Source organism: Bubalus kerabau, chromosome 3 (assembly GCF_029407905.1).
Source record: "Bubalus kerabau isolate K-KA32 ecotype Philippines breed swamp buffalo chromosome 3, PCC_UOA_SB_1v2, whole genome shotgun sequence".
Lineage (NCBI taxonomy): Eukaryota > Metazoa > Chordata > Mammalia > Artiodactyla > Bovidae > Bubalus > Bubalus kerabau.
Genome location: NC_073626.1, coordinates 35,871,818 through 35,890,780, shown reverse-complemented (window position 1 = coordinate 35,890,780; position 18,963 = coordinate 35,871,818). Strand labels below are relative to the sequence as shown.

Genomic DNA, 18,963 nt, shown 5'->3' with positions numbered 1-18,963 from the left:
ATCAAACCTGGACTGGCAGCTCGTTTCATACATGATATTATACATGTTTCAATGCCATTCTCCCAAACCTTCCCACCCTCTCCCTCTCCAACAGAGTCCATAAGACTGTTGTATACATCAATGTCTCTTTTGCTATCTCGTACACAGGGTTATTGTTACCATCTTTCTAAATTCCATATATATGCGTTAGTATACTGTATTGGTGTTTTTCTTTCTGGCTTACTTCACTCTGTATAATAGGCTCCAGTTTCATCCACCTTATTAGAACAGCATCTTGATTATTCTTCCTTTATAGTAAGTTTTAAAATTGGGTAGACTGATTTCTCCTACTTGATCCTTCTTTTTCAAAATTGTGTTGGCTATTCTGTTCCCTTCCCCTTTCCAAATAAATGTAAGAACCAGCTTGTCTATATCTGCAGAAATCTTACTTTTGATTAGACTTTTGATTGGAATTGTATTAAATCTATTGATTTCTTGGAGAAAATTGGCATGTTCAACTAAATTGGATCTTCCAATCCATGAATCCAGTATGTTTCTCCATTTATTTATGTCCTTTGATAGCTTTCTTTAGTGTTTATAGTTGTCAGCATGCAGATCCTGAACAAGTTTTGTTAAATTTATATTTAAGTATTTCTCTTTTAAATTTTTTAAATGAAATATATTTTGAATTTTGATTTCTGAATTGTTTAAACATATAGAAATATAATCGTTTTGTGAATGAGCCTTATCTCTTATAGTTGTGCTAACTTCATTTTTTAAAAAAATTTATTTATTTATTTATTTGGCTGCACAGGGTCTTTTGTGGCATGTGGGATCTAGTTCCCCCACCAGGGATCAAACCAAGGGCCTCAGCATTGAGAGCTCAGAGTCTTAGCCACTGGACCACCAGGGGAGTCCCTTCATTTGTTAATCTAAGAGTTTTTAGTAAATTACTTGGGATTTTCTATGTAGAAAATCATGTCATCTACAAATACACAATATTCTTTATTTTTTCTGTATCCAAAATGTGTTTATTGGGATGGTTTCCCATTCATCCTGATACAGGGTATTTTAAGTGCTGCTTCCATCTGAAGAAGCATCCTTCTGTAAGCCTTGCTTTTCCTCCTGTAGGCTGGCAGAGGACAATAGAGCAGCCAAACTATGATTTGTGCATGGCTAAAGATAGTGGTGATTTTATAGCATCCTGGGCATTTCACATCCATGAAATACAAATTGGAGCTCTGCATCAGGCACTTCTTCCTGTGTTTCCTCTTTTCCACTTCTGGAGAGGGATGAAGGTGATCCTTTGCGAAAGTCACGTTCTCATGGGGAGGTCGTCACTGCCAGAAAGGCCATATTTTCTTTCATATGCTTTTGTATGCCTTTTACTGCTACTTTCTCTGACTTATTGCACTGACTAGGACTTCCTGTATTACACTGAATAGGAGTGATGAAAGGACATCTTTGCTTTGTTCCTGATATTAGGGGAAAGCATTCAGTATTTCACCATTAAACATTACATTAACTGTAGGTATTTTGTAGATGGCCTTTATCGAATTAAGGAAATTTCCTTGTATTTCTATATCACTGAGAGTTTTTATCATGAATGGATGCTGGATGACTTCAAATGCTTTTTCTGCATTGTTGGATATACTCATGTCATTTTTCCTCTTTAGTTTTTTAATATGGTGAATTACACTGATTGATTTTTATATTTGGAGCCAGTCATGCATGTCTAGGATAAATCCCACTTGGTCATGGAGTAGTAGTCTTTTTATATATTGCTAGATTTGATTTTCTAGATTTTTGTTGTTGTTGTTGCTGTTTCAAGATTTTTGTGTACTGTTCATGAGAGATAGTGGTCTATAATTTTCTCTCCTTGTACTGTTTTTGTCTAGTTTTTTAGGTATCAAGGCAATCCTAGCCTCATAAAATGGGTTGGGAAGTGTTCCTTTCCCTTCCCTTCTGTTTGCTGGAAGAGATTGTATAGAAATAGTGCTATTTGTTTTTTTAAAGTTTGATAGAATTTACCAGTGAAGCCATTGGGCCTGAAAGTTTGTTTGTTTTTAAGGTTTTTAACCTGTGGATTCCATTTCTTTAATACATATGTTACCTATTTCTTCTTTGGGTGAGTTTTGGAGTTTTGTGGCTTTTAAGGAATTGGTCCATTTCATCTAAGTTTATATACATAGGGTTGTTTAGAGTACTTTTTTTTTAACATCTCTGAGGTCTTTAATGACATCAGTAATTTGTGTCTTTTCTATTTTTTAATTGTTATTAATAGTATTTTGATTTCATTGATCTTTTCAAAGAACCAGCTTTTGATTTTACTGATTTTATCATTTTTCAGTTTTAAGTGGCTTTTTTTTTCTCGCTTTATTATTTCCTTCCTTCCACCTTCATTTGGCTTACTTTGCTTGTCTTGGTTTCTTAAGATGGATGCTTAGTCTGTTGATTTAAGACCTTTCTTCTAATATAAGCTAATTTATAATGCTATAAATTTCCCTTTAAGAACTGATTTAACTTCATTCCACAAAATTTTATGTGTTGTGTTTCATTTTTGTTCAAAAATATTTTATAAAATGCATGCATCCCAATGTTCATTGCAGCATTATTTACAATAGCCAAGACACAGAAACACCTAGATAACCACTGACAGATTAATGAATAAAGAAGATGTGGAATACTCAGTCATAAGAAAGAATGAAATAATGTCATTTGCAGCAACAAGGATGAACCTAGAGATTATCATAAGTGAAGTAATTAAGGCAGAGAAAGACAAATATCATATGGTATTGCTTATATGTGGCATCTTAACAAAAAAAGATAGAAATGAACATATTTATAAAACAGAGACTCACAGACATAGAAAACAAATTTATGGCTACCAAAAGAAAAGGGAGGAGGAATGAATTAGGAGGTTGGCATTAACATATATACACTACTATACATAAAATAGATAACCAACAAGGACCTACTCAATAGCACAGGGAACTATATTCAGTATCTTGTAATAACCTATAAGGGAAAAGAATCTGAAAAAGAATATAGTTGCTACCTCCCCGAGTTGCCTTCCATTAGACCACTATTCTCCTTCAGGAAACAGCAAACCTTCCTTTAATTTACTGACTAAAGAGTTAATATTTGGCCCATTAGGAAACCTACCGGACTGAGCTCCAGTGCTGTGATTGAAGACTATTCTGATTGGTCAAGGCCAGTGCCTACCGCTCATTAAATATTTGAAACATCATCTGTGCCAGTACCTTATGTTTGTACAGCATTTTTAGCTTATGAAAGATATTTACATATATTATCTTAGTTAAGTTTCATGCCAACTCTGGGCCATCAGTAGGAATTGTTATAGACATCATAAAATATTTTAATTATAGAATTAACACATATGAGTGTGGAAAATGAATTATTATTTGGGGACTCTCTGCTAGGAAAAATGATCACTTACCTGATGGCACCCCAGTCCAGTATTCTTGCCTGGAAAATCCCATGGACAGAGGAGCCTGGTAGGCTGCAGCCCATGGGGTCGCTATAAGTCGAACACGACTGAGCAACTTCACTTTCACTTTTCACTTTCATGCATTGGAGAAGGAAATGGCAACCCACTCCAGTGTTCTTGCCTGGAGAATCCCAGGGACAGGGGAGCCTGGTGGGCTGCCATCTATGGGGTTGCACAGAGTCGGACACAACTGAAGCGACTTAGCAGCAGCAGCAGCAAGATCACATGGTTATAGGAGTTGGGGTCTAAACTCCTAAAAGCTTCAAGAACAGTCATATCTTACGTGCTCGGGTTGAGGGAAGACGATTTCACTCAGCACTAGATAGATATCCAAAGGCAATTCCAGGAAGAAGGCACCAAGCTTGTACTGAGGGAAAAGTGGGGTATGGTTCACAGAGAGGAAGAGCAGGGATATTTTACTAAGGAACAGTGTGAAATGTGGCCCAGAATGTAGTAAAAGATCCTATTTCCATGATAATTTCAGGACACCCACTCTCAAGGGGTTGGAACTGAAATTCTCCAATGCAAATTCACAAAGAGCACCCAAGGCAAAGCCTACTTTGCTTGCTCAATTCTGGAGTGCCGTTGAGGGTGGCAGGAAATGCATTCTGAAGCTGCTGAAGCCGAATTACATTTATTGGGTCACTTTTTCTCCGTCACACTTGGGTCCCTCTAGATCGAGCAGTTGATGAGAAAGCAAGTGAAGAAGTCTGAAATATTATTCACAGCTCCTCAGCGGCTGTTAGCAAGTTCACAGAGGCTTATCCCAGGAGAGAATGGTACTCTAGACCACCATAGTCCTAAAGTTCTTTGTGTGTTTGTGTTCTGTCTGCAATAGCAATGGGACCAATTTCCTCACATCACACTCCTTAGGTCATTTAACAGCAGCATTGGACCATTCCTTAAGATGGCGCTGGGTGGCAAGATGGCGGTGCCAGTGTCCAAGAGGTCTCTGATGGCATCCTCAAGGCTGAACTGAACAAGCCTCTCACTTGGGTACTGGCCAAAGATGATGCCCCTGTTGAAGTCCGACTTCAACCAACCAGGACAGAAATCATTATCATGGTTCCCTGGACACAGAATGTTATTGGTGAGAAGGGCCAGCGGATTCAGGAATTAACTGCTGTGCTTCAGAAGAGATTTCGCTTCCCTGAGGGCCATGTAGAACTTTACAGGGGAAAGGCAGACAGGAGAGCTCCATGAGCCATTGCCCTGGCGGAGTCTGCAGCACACACTTCTAGGAGGGCTTGTTGGAGTGTGCTATGGGTCATCATGAAGAGTGGGGCCAAGGCTGCTAGGTTGTAGTGCCTGGGAAACTGAGGACAGAGGGTTAAATCCATGAAGTTACGGATGGACTGATGATCCACAGTGGAGACCCTGTTAACTCCTACGCAGACACCAGCTGGCTCCATATGCTGCTCAGACAGGGTGTGCTGGGCATCAAAGTGAAGATCATCCTGCCTCTAGACCCAAGTGGTAAGAGGGACCCTTAAGAAGCCCCTGCCCACCACTACCATCCCCACTCCAAAGAGAAGGGAGGGAAGCCATGGATGCCTGCTGTGCCCACAAGTACCCGCAGCATAACACGGTCATAACATGGTCTCTTCGGCAGCTGGATCTGGAGTCTGGATGTTGCTCTATAATAAAATCTTTTTTCTTTTTTTTTAAAAGTAGGGTTGGGGAATTCCCTGTCTGCCCAGTTGTTAGGACTCTGTACTCTGCCTGGGGGCAGATTCAGTCCCTGGTGGAGGAACTAAGATCTCACAAGCTGCATGGTGTGGGGGGGGGGGAAAAAGTAGGGTTGCCTCCAGGTTTCATGGAGCCTGAATCTTATATAATACAATACAATTTGGGGCCTTTTAAAAAAAGAAAACACAATTACAAACAGAAAATTAGCTATAGAACTTTGTAAAGAACCCTACAAGTGAAGGTCCAGGAGCTTTAACTTTATTAGCATCCCAGTGCTTAACAGATCTTATAAAAAGAGGGGAGATTATTCAGTTAAATAGCATAGGAGTATTTTTCACCTCTGCTTAACAGTAATTTTTAAAATTTGCTAAAAGAAAGGGAAACTACCCAAGGAATAGCATAGGAGGTTTTATTGTTTTGTTTGTTTGTTTGCTTTATGGACCTGTGCTTCCAGGCTGGGTTTTTTTTTTTTTTTCTTTCCAGTACTTTTTAAACAGTTTTATTTAGATAAAATTGACATAAACTTGTATTTAAAGTATACAATATGCATTTTATAAAAGCATCAGTATAATCAAGATAGTGAATATATTCATCACCCTCAAAAGTTTCCTCATGTACCTCCCCCATCCAGGCCCTCCTTGTACCCCAGCACCTATTTTTTCATATATTTTAATCTGCTTTTGTAGTTGTTGAAGGCGGAAGGATAAATCTGGATCCTGTTGTTTTATCTTGTCTAAAAGTAGATGCCTTCAGGCTTTTTGTTTGGTCTGTTTTATTTTTGTGTTTGTGTGTGTGTGCTCAGTTGTGTCCAGCTCTTTGCTACCCCTTGGACGCTAGCTCACTAGGCTCCAATGTACATGGCATTTTCCAGGCAAGAATACTGGAGTGGGTTGCAGTTTCCTACTCCCAGGGGATCTTTCCCACCCAGGGATCAAACCTGCATCTCCTGTGCCTCCTATATTGTCAGGTGGATTCTTTACCACTGTACCACCTGGGAAGACTTTATTTTTACTGGAGTATAATTGTTTAACAATGTTGTGTTAGTTTATGATGTACAGCAGAGTGATATATGCATTGTGATATATATATGATATCCATATATCCCTTCTCTTTTGGAACTTCTCCCCACTCCCACGCTCTAGGTCATCACAGAGCACTGAATTGAGTTCCCTGTCCTGCACAGTAGATTCCCAGTAGCTATCTGTCCGCAGTTGTCACCGCAGCGCTGTTTACAATAGCCAGGACATGGAAACAAGCCAAACGTCCAACAACAGATGAATGGATAAAGTAAACGTGGTGCAGGCTTTTTTAACACAGAGAAAAATATAAACAACCCAAATATAAAGAAGTGAAGAGACACTCCTTTCGGGTAAGTATGGTTTTGAACAGAGAAACTAGAAGAACAATAATCCACGATGAACTCCTCAATCTTAATTCAGAGCAAAAGGGGAGGAGAACACACCCAGAAAGAGGTGTGTCCAGTCCATATGGGTCTTTCTTTACAAATTCACAAATGCGCTTTAGGGATGTAATCATCAAGGCAGAAATCAGGTAAAAGAAGCAAAAGACATTTTCTCCCATACCTGACTTGTCATGAACCCACAATGAAATTAATTTTGGTTTCAGTTTATGTGTCTTGGGTATGAGCCACTATTGTGTGGCTGGATGTGTACTCGTGCCAGAGTGCAGTTTCTGTATGAATTCAGTAAATCTTCAATTCTTCATAGTGTTCACTGAGCACCTGTACATACCCTGGGGATTTGCAAAGACCCTTGAATCCTTCCTTGCCCTCCGCTTAGCCTCTGGCACGTTTATCATCCAAGGCTGGGCCCAAACGCTTCTTCTAGGTTCACTCAACCTAGTCATTTTTTCCTTCCAAAGTACTTGCCAACTGTACTTTTAGTTCTCAGTGAACACTGTTTCCTGAATACCTTGTCTTATTATGAAATGTTTTTCCAATGTATGTATGAACAAGATCATAAATCTCTTGAAGGCAAGTCTATATCCGTATTACTTCGTAGAAGCTCCACCCACATCACAGAGCCTAACACAATTTGATATATATTTATTTTATTTTAATATCCTTATTATGTAATTAATACTTGTCCTTGATGGAAATGTTCATTATGGAAATGTTAGATGATGCAGATAAGCAAAAAGATTTAAAAATTAACCATAATTCCAATATTGGAGAGTAACTACTACTGATATTGTGTATAAGGTGTACACCAAATAGGATGTATGCTGCTGCTACTGCTGCTAAGTCACTTCAGTTGTGTCCGACTCTGTGCGACCCCATAGACGGCAGCCCACCAGGCTCCGCCGTCCCTGGGATTCTCCAGGCAAGAATAGTGGAGTGGGTTGCCATTTCCTTCTCCAATGCATGAAAGTGAAAAGTGAAAGTCAAGTCGCTCAGTCGTGTCCGACTCTTAGCGACCCCATGGACTGCAGCCTACCAGGCTCCTCCATCCATGGGATTTTCCAGGCAAGAGTACTGGAGTGGGGTGTCATTGCCTTCTCTGAATAGGATGTATAGAGGAGCTAAAATTTTAATGGAATAAATTGAAATATACACAGCCACAAGTAAGATGGGGTTACAGGGATGCAGTGACATTTCTTGAGAAGCCAGGAAAATGATGTATCACTTGTGACCCAGAGCAGGTAGCATAACTGTGCCTTTAGAGACTTGGCCGAACACGTGATCCAGAAAATACTTCTCCCGTCACTTCTTGGAATTCTTATAGCAGGAATAAAGTCCTCTCGCGATAGTATTCAAACAATGTCAGGAGACATGAGGTCCCCAAACCCACAACATCATCTGGGAACTTGCTAGAAATGCAAATTCTCAAGGCCCATCCCAGACCTACTGAATCAGAAATCCTGGTGGGCCCAGCAGTGTGTGTTTTAACAAGCCTTCTAGGTGATTCTGACGCACAATAAAGTTAGAGAACCACAATCTAAGATGGGGGGGGTGTATCTTGTTCATTATTGAGTTCTCTGTCCCAGAAGGTCAGAAAGAATTTGCTAAATCAAGAATACAAACACCCCTAGAGATGCATCACTTGTTAACATTATTTTTATTATGGCATATTTCTCATCAAAATATATAAAAGATATAATGAGTACCCAGTATATCCAGCACTATCTATAGCAAATTAAATCTTAACAGTTGGCCACATTTCCTTCAGATATTTTTTTGGAGAACAAAAGCATTGCAGATTCAACTGAGAGCTTTCTGCATGTCCTCTTTCCAATCTCATTCTTCTTTCTACTTCTTCAGAAATAACCAAGATCATGAATCATTAATCATTCTTGTACATGTTTTATGCTTTAACTGCATATTCATGTATCTGTAAACAATATATGGCACTATTTTGCAGGTTTTAAAACTATTTAAATGGTGTCACACTCTACATACCCTGCAATTAGCTTTTCTGAATTGTTTTTAAGATTTATTACTGTGCAGACCCAAAGCTGTGATTCATCATTGTAATTGCTGTGTAATATTCCCTTCTATGAATACCTGATGATATATGAATCTGATCTTCCATTAATGACATTTAAATGTCTCCAGTTGATTTAGTTTTTCACTATTAAAAGTAATGCTGCCACAAACATATATATCTTCTGGTGCAATCAAATTGCTTCTCTAAGGTACAGACCAAAGAGTCGATTTTGTGGGATGTAGGAATCAGAGAATTTCCAATATTAATAGATAAATTGCTCCCCAAAGTGGCTGTACCAATTTCAATACCCTTTTCCAACATTTGATATCATTGAAGTTTTAGATTTTTGCCAACCTGATGAGTATGAAATAATATTTCATTTTTATTATAAATTTCTCACTACCTTAATTTCTAGCGAGGTTCAGCACCTCTTCATATTCTCATAAGCCATTTGGATTTGAGAGATGTACAATTAACACATATTTACATGAAAGATATAAATCCCTAACATCATCTGTACTTTTTTTAAAAATTAACTTTTGGCTGCACTGGGTCTAGTTGCTTCTTGCAGGCTTCCTCTAGCTGTGGCGAGCAGGGGCCATTCTCTGTTGCAGTGCGCAGGCTTCTCTTTGCAGTGAGTTCTCTTATTGCAGAGGACGAGCTCCAGGGCCCACGGTCTTCAGCAGTTGCAGCACGTGAGCTCAGTAATTGTGGCACTTGGGCTCAGTTGCCCGGTGGCATGTAGGATCTTCCCGGACTAGGGATCAAACCATGTCCCCTACCTTGGCAGACAGATTCCTAACCACAAGGGAAGTCCTCATCTATGCTTCTGAAAGAGTATACTAGCTTGAAAGGGAAGAGAAAGCGGAAATCCCTGCCAGATGGGAGAAGATGGAATGAGAAGGTAGAGGTATCATTTGCCATCCTTAAGGTCCTTTCCAGGGCTGGTCCTGGCTGATTGTCACATCAGCTGTGTTTCCTTCCCCCTAGAGCTGCAGTCCCTAGGAGAGGCTGAGGGAAAGTGGAGTTGTAGTTCTCCTCTTCATCGAGGAAGGACTTTTCTGGTCCTGAGTTTTTTCAGCCTTCCTGGACTCAAGACTAGTTAACCCAGTGATTGTCAATGAGAGAAGAAAATCCCTAGTCAGGTGTGTTGTGGAAATCGGGGGGGATTTTTTATTATCACAATGATTAGGAGACTGGTATTACTGGCATTAGTAGATTAGGACCAGGGGTGCTATACCTCCTTCCACATATGACACAGTCCCACCCAACAAACAATTTCCATGGACACTCCAGACCACTTTCAAAAGCCCATTTATATGGGTGGAAAGCCTGTTCCAATGATCAAACCTAGCACCTAACTCTGTTTTCCACATAATCACAAAGTGTACTGTCGTGGGTTTACACTGACTTTTCCAGGAATGTAGACTGCAGTTTAAACTGAGAGAAGATTCTAACTTTGTTTTATTCAGCATCTGACAACTTTATTATATTTTGTATTATAGTTAAGCCTACGCATTTTATATAGCTTTATGATAAACAGCTCTTCTTTTCTTTCTCCTTTGTATGTGGGCATTATAATTATTTAAAACTTCTCAGTGTAGAATGATCATATTACCTATGAATTTCATTTTGGTATTGAAAAAGGACCTTCCGAAAAGTTTATTGAGAACCAGTGCACTAATGGTTCCTTGATAAGGAAAGTTAGGCTAAGAGAGTGAAAAAAATATCCTAACTTACCCCAAGATGCCACGGTTGGTAACTGGGAGAACTACAAGACCCCTGTAGGATGATGAATCTTAAACACTTCCAAAACCAGTGGGTAAAAAAAAAACATTGGTCCAAATCTTTAAATGGGAAATTCTATCAGAGAGGATCTTATAACTAAAAAGGAAGTATATAGTGAGGTCTATCCCAGAGTAGACTTAAGGGAAATAATTTCAGAGGATCACCTTATAAATAGGTCTTAAAAGAACAATCTTGTGCCACTAGGACCTCTGCAGGGGGTTGTTTAGCTGTGCCCTAGCTGAAGGGGCAAATGGAGTTGAATTCCAGCCAGCAGTCTCTTCACTAAGCTGTGTGCCCATGTGAAGGGTCTACTTTTTATTTATTTATTTGTGACCATGACTCAGGGCATGCGGGATCTTAGTTCCTCGACCAGAGATCTATCCCACGCCCGGTACATTGGAAGGGCTGAGTCTTAACTACTAGGCCACCAGGGAAGTCCCAAGGGTTTACCTTTTAAAAATTTGCCCAAAGGAGATTATTCACACACAGTCCCATGTGCAACCACCACCATCTCTGCTGCTTCACACTATAAAAATCAGCTAGGTTTCATCCTCAGATCTAAACTATCATCGCTAGCAATATATTCTTCATAACAATATTCCACTGATCTAGAACAAAAGCAATTTAAAAGCCTCGGGCTGTTTGTTATAATGGAATTTTCCTGATGTGAAAAAGTAAGCATTACTGTTGTATTATTAATGGAGTTTTATTCTCTTTTCCACCAAGTTGACAGTTTTAGGATCATGTTGGTACGATTTACTCTACTAAATGATTAGAATACTTCTGTGTCACATTTCTATCTTCCTTTTCTAAATTGGAAATATTTGTATTCTTGCTCTAAAGTCCAACATTTAATGAGATTTGAAGTTGTTTGCTTTGTGTTGAATGGGATTAACCCCCCGCCAGAGCCTACTCTCAAGTCTTTGTGTTGGGGAGGCCTTGGTTATGTGGGCAAATGGATGGTTATTCTCAGCAATAAAAATGAGCAAATAACATGAAAGCGCCCATACCTCAAAAAGCAGAAGAGTGACCTCTGTTTGACCTTGAGGTCTGTGCGCTGAAGAGAAAAGTTCTTTAACAGACAAAACAAGCTTCGAGCCAGAGAGAAAGAAGAAGATTGCTTACTTTCTGATTACTTTTGTTTAAACCAACCTCCTTTCTAGTTTATAATCCTTTATGGGAGCATATTAAGAAGAGGCTGTTTAAGGTCTGTTTGGAGTAGAGGAGAATTGTGAAATAAACAATTAATATTTAGGAAAGAGACCCAGAACCTTCTATTTGTTGGGTTTTTTCCTTCCCCTATTTAATGACTATTAGCCTTTGGCTATGGTCTCAGGCATCCCATGTGTTTCTTTTGATTGCTGCTGTGATACATTCATTCACTGGTTACACTCCATGTGTTATTTTGGACAATCCAAAAACTAGGGGAACTCATTGGAGTAAATAATGCAATTGTTTCTACTGGCATGAGTTGTTTATGGCATACAGGATTGTCAATTCCAGTAACAGGGAAGCAAATTCAGTAGTCATGTTTTGTCCTGGCTAAGTGGTCTTGGAACTTTTGCTTTAAGGAATTAAAAAAAAAATCAGTCCTATTCCTTCATTTTTCAGCCAAAGACTCCATTACATGGAAGCTTAACGTTTGGTCTCTGTTGCTCCTGCCCCGAGGCTGATCTGCATTGTCCAGCTTCTAGGCTTCTGCTCAGGTCAATGCCTCCTGCTGGGGTGCCCTCCCAAGCTTTTGTGCCTATTGAATCCTTCTTATCTTCAAAGGGGAGTTCAAATCTCAGTCCTTCCAAGAAGCCTTGACACCTACTCTTCCTCCTCCGAATTTTGGCAACCCATGGCTTGGTCCTTCCCAACAGACTATTCATTGTCTTTTCAAGCCTACAGGTTCTTATCTCTCCAAGTTGATTTTAACTTCCTACAGCAGAAATTGTCAATTGCCACCCCATATCCATTCAATACCCCACTTTTCAGTAATAGAGGTACACTGCCATCCTCTATTAGAGTAGAACTTTCTAATAGAAATTGGTCTCTCTGGGGCTTTCCTGGCAGTCCAGTGGTTAAGAATCCGCCTGGCAATGCTGGGGACACAGGTTCCACTCCTGATCTGGGAAGACATACCACAGGGCAACTCAGCCTGTGAGCCACAACTACTGAAGCCCACGCACTCTAGAGCCTGTGCTCCTCAGCAAGAGAAGCCACTGCAATGAGAAGCCCATGTACCATAACTAGAGAATAGCCCCTTCTCTCCACAACTAGAGAATGCCCTCACGCAGCAATGAAGACCTAGCACTTCCAAAAAATAAAAATAAATAATTTTTTTTTTAAGAAATTACCCTCTCCAGCCTCCCTTTACATGGTAAAGTATGGTCATGTGACTAAATTCTGATGAATGAGATATTAAGAGAAAAGTTTTCTGGAACTTACAGGAAGACAGATAAAGGAGAACAAATTCAGATGGGAGCTGAACATTTTGTCCTTTCCTCCTTCCAGCTTCCTGCCGCCTGGGGTGAAGAGGGGATAGCTAAAGCTAAGAAAGCCATCTTGAATAATGTAATTTGCAGCAATATGCAGTGACCTAGAGACTATCGTACTGAGTGAAGTAAGTCAGACAGAGAAGGAGAAATATTGTATGACATCTCTTATATGTGGAATCTAAAAAGAAATGATACAAATGAACTTATTTACAAAACAAAAGCAGACTCCCAGACCAGAGAAGGAACTTACGGTTGCTGGGAGAAGGGATTGTTAGGGAGTTTGGGATGGACATGTACACACTGTTATATTTAAAATGGACAACCAACAAGAACCTACTGTATAACACAGAGAACTCTGTTAAATGTTATGTGGCAATCTGGATGGGAAGGGAGTTTGGGGGAGAATGGATACATGTATATGTATGGCTGAATCCCTTTGCTGTCCACCTGAAACTATCACAACATTGTTAATCGACTATACTCCAATAAAAAGTTAAAAAAAGAGAAAGCCATCTTGGATCATGCAATGACCTTCATTATGGATACCAGTTAAGGATGATGAAATAGAAAGAAAGAAGGAGGCCAGAGTCCAAAGACTGTGAAACCACTAGTCCAACCCTGGCTTATCTCCCCTAGACTTCTTTTCTGGAAAAGGATCAATCTTTTTATGTTTCAGTCATTGTTGTTCACTACAGCCAAATGTACTTCTCTCATCCAGCTTCTTACGAGCAAATCAGCTTTTTAATTATTGTATCACCAGCAGTGCCTGACACAGTACATGATAAATTCTGAACAGTTCAGTTCAGTTCAGTTTAGTCAGTCAGTCATGTCCGACTTTGTGATCCCATGGACTGCAGCACGCCAGGCCTCCCTGTCCATCACCAACTCCTGGAGTCTACCCAAACTCATGTCCGTTGAGTTGGTGAGGCCATCCAACCATCTCATCCTTTGTCGTCCCCTTCTCTTCCTGCCCTCAATCTTTCCCAGCATTAGGGTCTTTTCAAATAAGTCAGCTCTTCACATCAGGTGGCCAAAGTATTGGAGTTTCAGCTTCAACATTTGTCTTTCCAATGAACACTCAGGACTGATCTCCTTTAGGATGGACTGCTTGAATCTCCTTGCCGTCCAAGGACTCGCAAGAGTCTTCTCCAACACCACAGTTCAAAAGCATCAATTCTTTGGTGCTCAGCTTTCTTCACAGTCCAACTCTCACATCCATACACAACTACTGGAAAAACCATAGCCTTGACTTGACGGACCTTTGTTGGCAAAGTAATGTCTCTGTTTTTAATATGCTGTCTAGGTTGGTCATAACTTTCCTTCCAAGGAGTAAGTATCTTTTAATTTCATGGCTGCAATCACCATCTGCAGTGATTTTGGAGCCCCCCAAAATAAAGTCTGACACTGTTTCCCCATCTATTTGCCATGAAGTGATGGGACTGGATGCCATGATCTTAGTTTTCTGAATGTTGAACTTTAAGCCAACTTTTTCACTCTCCACTTTCACTTTCATCAAGAGGCTTTTTAGTTCCTCTTCACTTTCTGCCATAAGGGTGGTGTCATCTGCATATCTGAGGTTATTGATATTTCTCCCGGCAATCTTGATTCCAGCTTGTGCTTCTTCCAGCCCAGCGTTTCTCATGATGTACTCTGCATAGAAGTTAAATAAGCAGGGTAACAATATACAGCCTTGATATACTCCTTTTCCTATTTGGAACCAGTCTGTTGGTCCATGTCCAGTTCCAACTATTGCTTCCTGACAGGCATAGAGGTTTCTCAAGAGGCAGGTCAGGTGGTCTGGTATTCCCATCTCTTTCAGAATTTTCCACAGTTTATTGTGATCCACACAGTCAAAGGCTTTGACACAGTCAATAAAGCAGAAATAGATGTTTTTCTGGAACTCTCTTGCTTTTTTGATGATCCAGCAGATGTTGGCAATTTGATCTCTGGTTCCTCTGCCTTTTCTAAAACCAGCATCTAGAAAAACATCTGGAAGTTCATGGTTCATGTATTGCTGAAGCCTGGCTTGGAGAATTTTGAGCATTACTTTACTAGTGTGTGAGATGAGTGCAATTGTGTGGTAGTTTGAGCATTCTTTGGAATTGCCTTTCCTTGGGATTGGAATGAAAACTGACTTTTTCCATGGCTACTGCTGAGTTTTCCAAATTTGCTGACATATTGAATGCAGCACTTTCACAGCATCATCTTTTAGGATTTGAAATAGCTCAACTGGAATTCCATCACCTCCACTAACTTTGTTTGTAGCGAGCGATGCTTCCTAAGGCTCACTGGACTTCACATTCCAGGATGTCTGGCTGTAGGTGAGTGATCACACCTTCATGATTATCTGGGTCATGAAGATCTTTTTTGTATAGTTCTTCTGTGCATTCTTGCCACCTCTTCTTAATATCTTCTGCTTCTGTAGGGTCCATACCATTTCTGGCCTTTATTGTACTCATCTTTGCATGAAATGTTCCCTTGGTATCTCTAATTTTCTTGAAGAGATCTCTAGTCTTTCCCATTCTGTTGTTTTCCTCTATTTCTTTGCATTGATTGCTGAGGAAGGCTTTCTTATCTCTCCTTACTATTATTTGGAACTCTGCATTCAAATGGGTATGTCTTTCCTTTTCTCCTTTGCTTTTCATTACTCTTTTCGCAGCTATTTGTAAGGCCTCCTCAGACGCTATTTTCTTCCTGACTCATTTTAACAGTTTTTCATCATCATTAATATTACAATTTCTGTTTTTCAAATCATGCCCATTAATATTATGCTCCAATTTCAAAAGTTGATATTGTTTCCACTGCATAAAGTTTTTTATCCTTACAGATGAAGTCATTTAAGAAATAGAAGAGATAGCAGGGAGGAAAGGGAGAAGGCCATTATTAGATAACAGAGAGAAGGAGGCAAATTCACCCTATGACCCAGAGGAGCCCATATAAAAGATGTTTTCATGGGTTTAATTTCATCTGGTTAATTTTGCTCCATTTCAGGCAAAGGAGAAACAAGGCATTTATATGCCTGTACAATTCTCTGAAGCCCCATCTTCTTTCATTTATTTGAACTTCTGATAATGAGGTCATCTGTGATCTATGATATGGACCCCAGTCACTTAGCAGGAAGAAGTTTTGAACCATGTTATCCAATATGTCAGTCAGAACTTGGTCAAGAAATAAAAGTCATTCCAGGTATTACATGATGCTCAATATCGCTCATTATTAGAGAAATGCAAAACAAAACCACAATGAAGTATCATTTCACACTGGTCAGAATGGCCATCACCAAAAAGTCTACAAGAGTAAACGCTGGAGAGGGTGTGGAGAAAAGGGAGCCCACCTATACTGTTAGTGGGAATGCAAACTGATACAGCCACTATGGAGAACAGCACGCCTTTTGCTTCTCTTCTTTTCTCAGCTATTTGTAAGGCCTTCTCAGACAACCATTTTGCCTTTTTGCATTTCTTTCCTTGGGGATAGTCTTGATCCCTGCCTCCTGTACAATGTCACGAACCTCTGTCCATAGTTCCTCAGGCACTCTGTCTATCAGATCTAATCCCTTGAATCTATTTGTCACTTCCACTGTATAATCGTTAGGGTATGATTTAGGTCATACCTGAATGGTCTAGTGGTTTTCCCTACTTTCTTCAATTTAAATCTGAATTTGGCAATAAGGAGTTATTGCCCTATTATTATTTCCTAGAACATCGATGGTGCCAACCCTCTTTTTTTAAATTGGAGTATAGCTGCTTTACAATGTTGTGTTAATTTGTGCTGTACATCAAAAAGCCAATCAGCCACACGTATGCACACATCCCCTCTTTTAGATTTCCTTCCCATTTACATCACTACAGGGCACTGAGTAAAGTTCCCCGTGCCATATAGTCGGTTCTCGTTTGTTATCTATTTACAAGGGCTGCCAATCTTGAATAAAATTTTATTTATAAACACCCTTCCCTTGCCTTTCTCCTGAATATAATAATTCTTAGGAATAAATGGAGGACAAATTCTCTTCCAAAGCTATACAGACTATATGGCAAATCATAGCTTTGCTATTTTAAGGAAAAAGGAGTTAAAACTCAAGCTTATAATTTTTCTTTCCATTTACCATTCCCATGCTCTATTTATGTGCCTTGGGGGCAAAATAAAATGGAAAGCTTAAAATTTATCTGTGCTCTTGAATTTTAAATATGTAAAAACCCAGAACTAGAAAAGGATCTTGAAAGAGTATCTGATTTTGTACTCTTCCTTCACATAGATGAATAACTAAACCATAAAAAACATGTTTCAGTCCATTCCATTCATAAAGTCCCTAGGAATCAAGAAATACATTGATATCTCAGATAGTCTTGTCCAGAATTTAAAAGTTCTCTTTCATATTTGACCAGAGTATCTACACCTCCAGCTCCATAACTGCCCTAGAAAGGTCCCTTAGAAGAATATCACCAATACATGAATCTTTTTATTAGAAGCCCAGTTACATGTAGTGAAGTGGCAGGCACTATGGAAGGAGAATTTCTGTCTCCATCTTGCTATAATTTTTCACTGAACATGAACAGGCACAACTGCACACAAATGGTGGAGGGGCTTTTTTTGTTTTTGTTTTAAATCAAATCAATACCTAAGTGGACAAGGAGACTGTCTTACATAAGAAGCCTTCCTCCCACTGGCCAGGTAATGAATTCTGTCCAGGAAATTCATTTACAGAGGATAGCAACTTTCTGTAAAATAAAGGAATAATTTTTCTAGGAAAATATTCCCCCAAAGGGAGAAGGATTGATGAAAAATTGGGTTGAAAGCCAATCTATTTGAAACCCATATTTAAAACTTGGTCATTCATCCTCTTTATACCCAAATAATTATACCCATAATTATGATTCAAGCCCCTAGCAAACTCCTTGCTATAAATAACCACACACATCCCTCAACATGTTTGAGAAGCTCCTGTATAGTCCACATCATGATTCACCTTTCTCCTGGACCCAGCTTTCTTCGGCTGACTGATATTGCTAACCGTCTTCATTGAGAAGTTAGGGATTCCAATTTTCCTTCTAATTCATTGCTCCAAGCCTGGGCACCAAATCTTTCCTAATTTCTCCCAGCAGCATTGAGACCAAGATAATAACATTAATAACACCTACTGGAGGCAATTCCCTGGAGGTCCAGTGGTTAGGATTCCATGTTTCCATTGCAGGGGCACAGGTTCAATAACTGTAGATAATACCCTAACACCTTGAGTTTTTGTTTCATCAACCACATTTTTATGTTTTTTAAATAGAATTAAGATATTAACTCCGCAACCAATCCATTCAACAATTCCACAGTTCAATTCAAAAATTTCATTATCAAGGTCATTCCTAGGTTTCCTAAGCGTTACCCAAAGGTTGGTTATGAACAACTAAAAATCAATTAAAACTCTCCTGTTGGCAATAAATGCATCATGATTACAGAATCGAATACTGTTCAATATAGCATTGTCTTATCTCCTCTCATTTTAACTCCTTACATAAGAAGGCTCTAAAGACTTGCTATGTAGCTGAAAAATATATAGATATACTGGGGAGAGACAGAGACAAAGAGAGACAGATGGACAGACAGAGATGAGCAAGGATATAAAGGCTATGATCTGCTTGGGAGTTATATTTTATACCTAAGTGAACAACATATTACTATGGCATGAAGGGCATAAAATCCTTGCAAAAATTAAATACTCACATATGTAACATATATACATCTTTCACACACACCTGTGTAGAGTGAGAGGAAGAGAGCAAAAAAAAAAAATTCCCTCTTTACATTATTGTTATTGTGAAAATACTGTTCATTGCAGAAGCTGTAATCATTAGATTTCCTTTCTTACTGCTTTTTGATTTTTTCTGGAGTTTCTAGCTGCATTTATCTTTCGGTTCAGTTCAGTTCAGTCGCTCAGTCATGTCCGACTCTTTGCGACCCCATGAACCACACCATGCCAGGCCTCACTGTCCATCACCAACTCCCAGTGTTTACCCAAACTCATGTCCATTGAGTCAGTGATGCCATCCAGCCATCTCATCCTCTGCCATCCCTTTCTCCC

The 18,963-nt window shown here is 39.5% G+C and overlaps 2 pseudogenes; one reads left to right on the top strand and one right to left on the bottom strand.

Annotated features, from left to right (window-relative positions):
- Window positions 1–1,030: 1,030 nt before the first annotated feature.
- Window positions 1,031–2,022, bottom strand: LOC129647226 (40S ribosomal protein S27-like; annotated as a pseudogene).
- A 689-nt stretch (window positions 2,023–2,711) lies between these two features.
- On the top strand, window positions 2,712–4,983 carry LOC129647225 (40S ribosomal protein S3-like; annotated as a pseudogene).
- The last annotated feature ends 13,980 nt before the right edge of the window (window positions 4,984–18,963 follow it).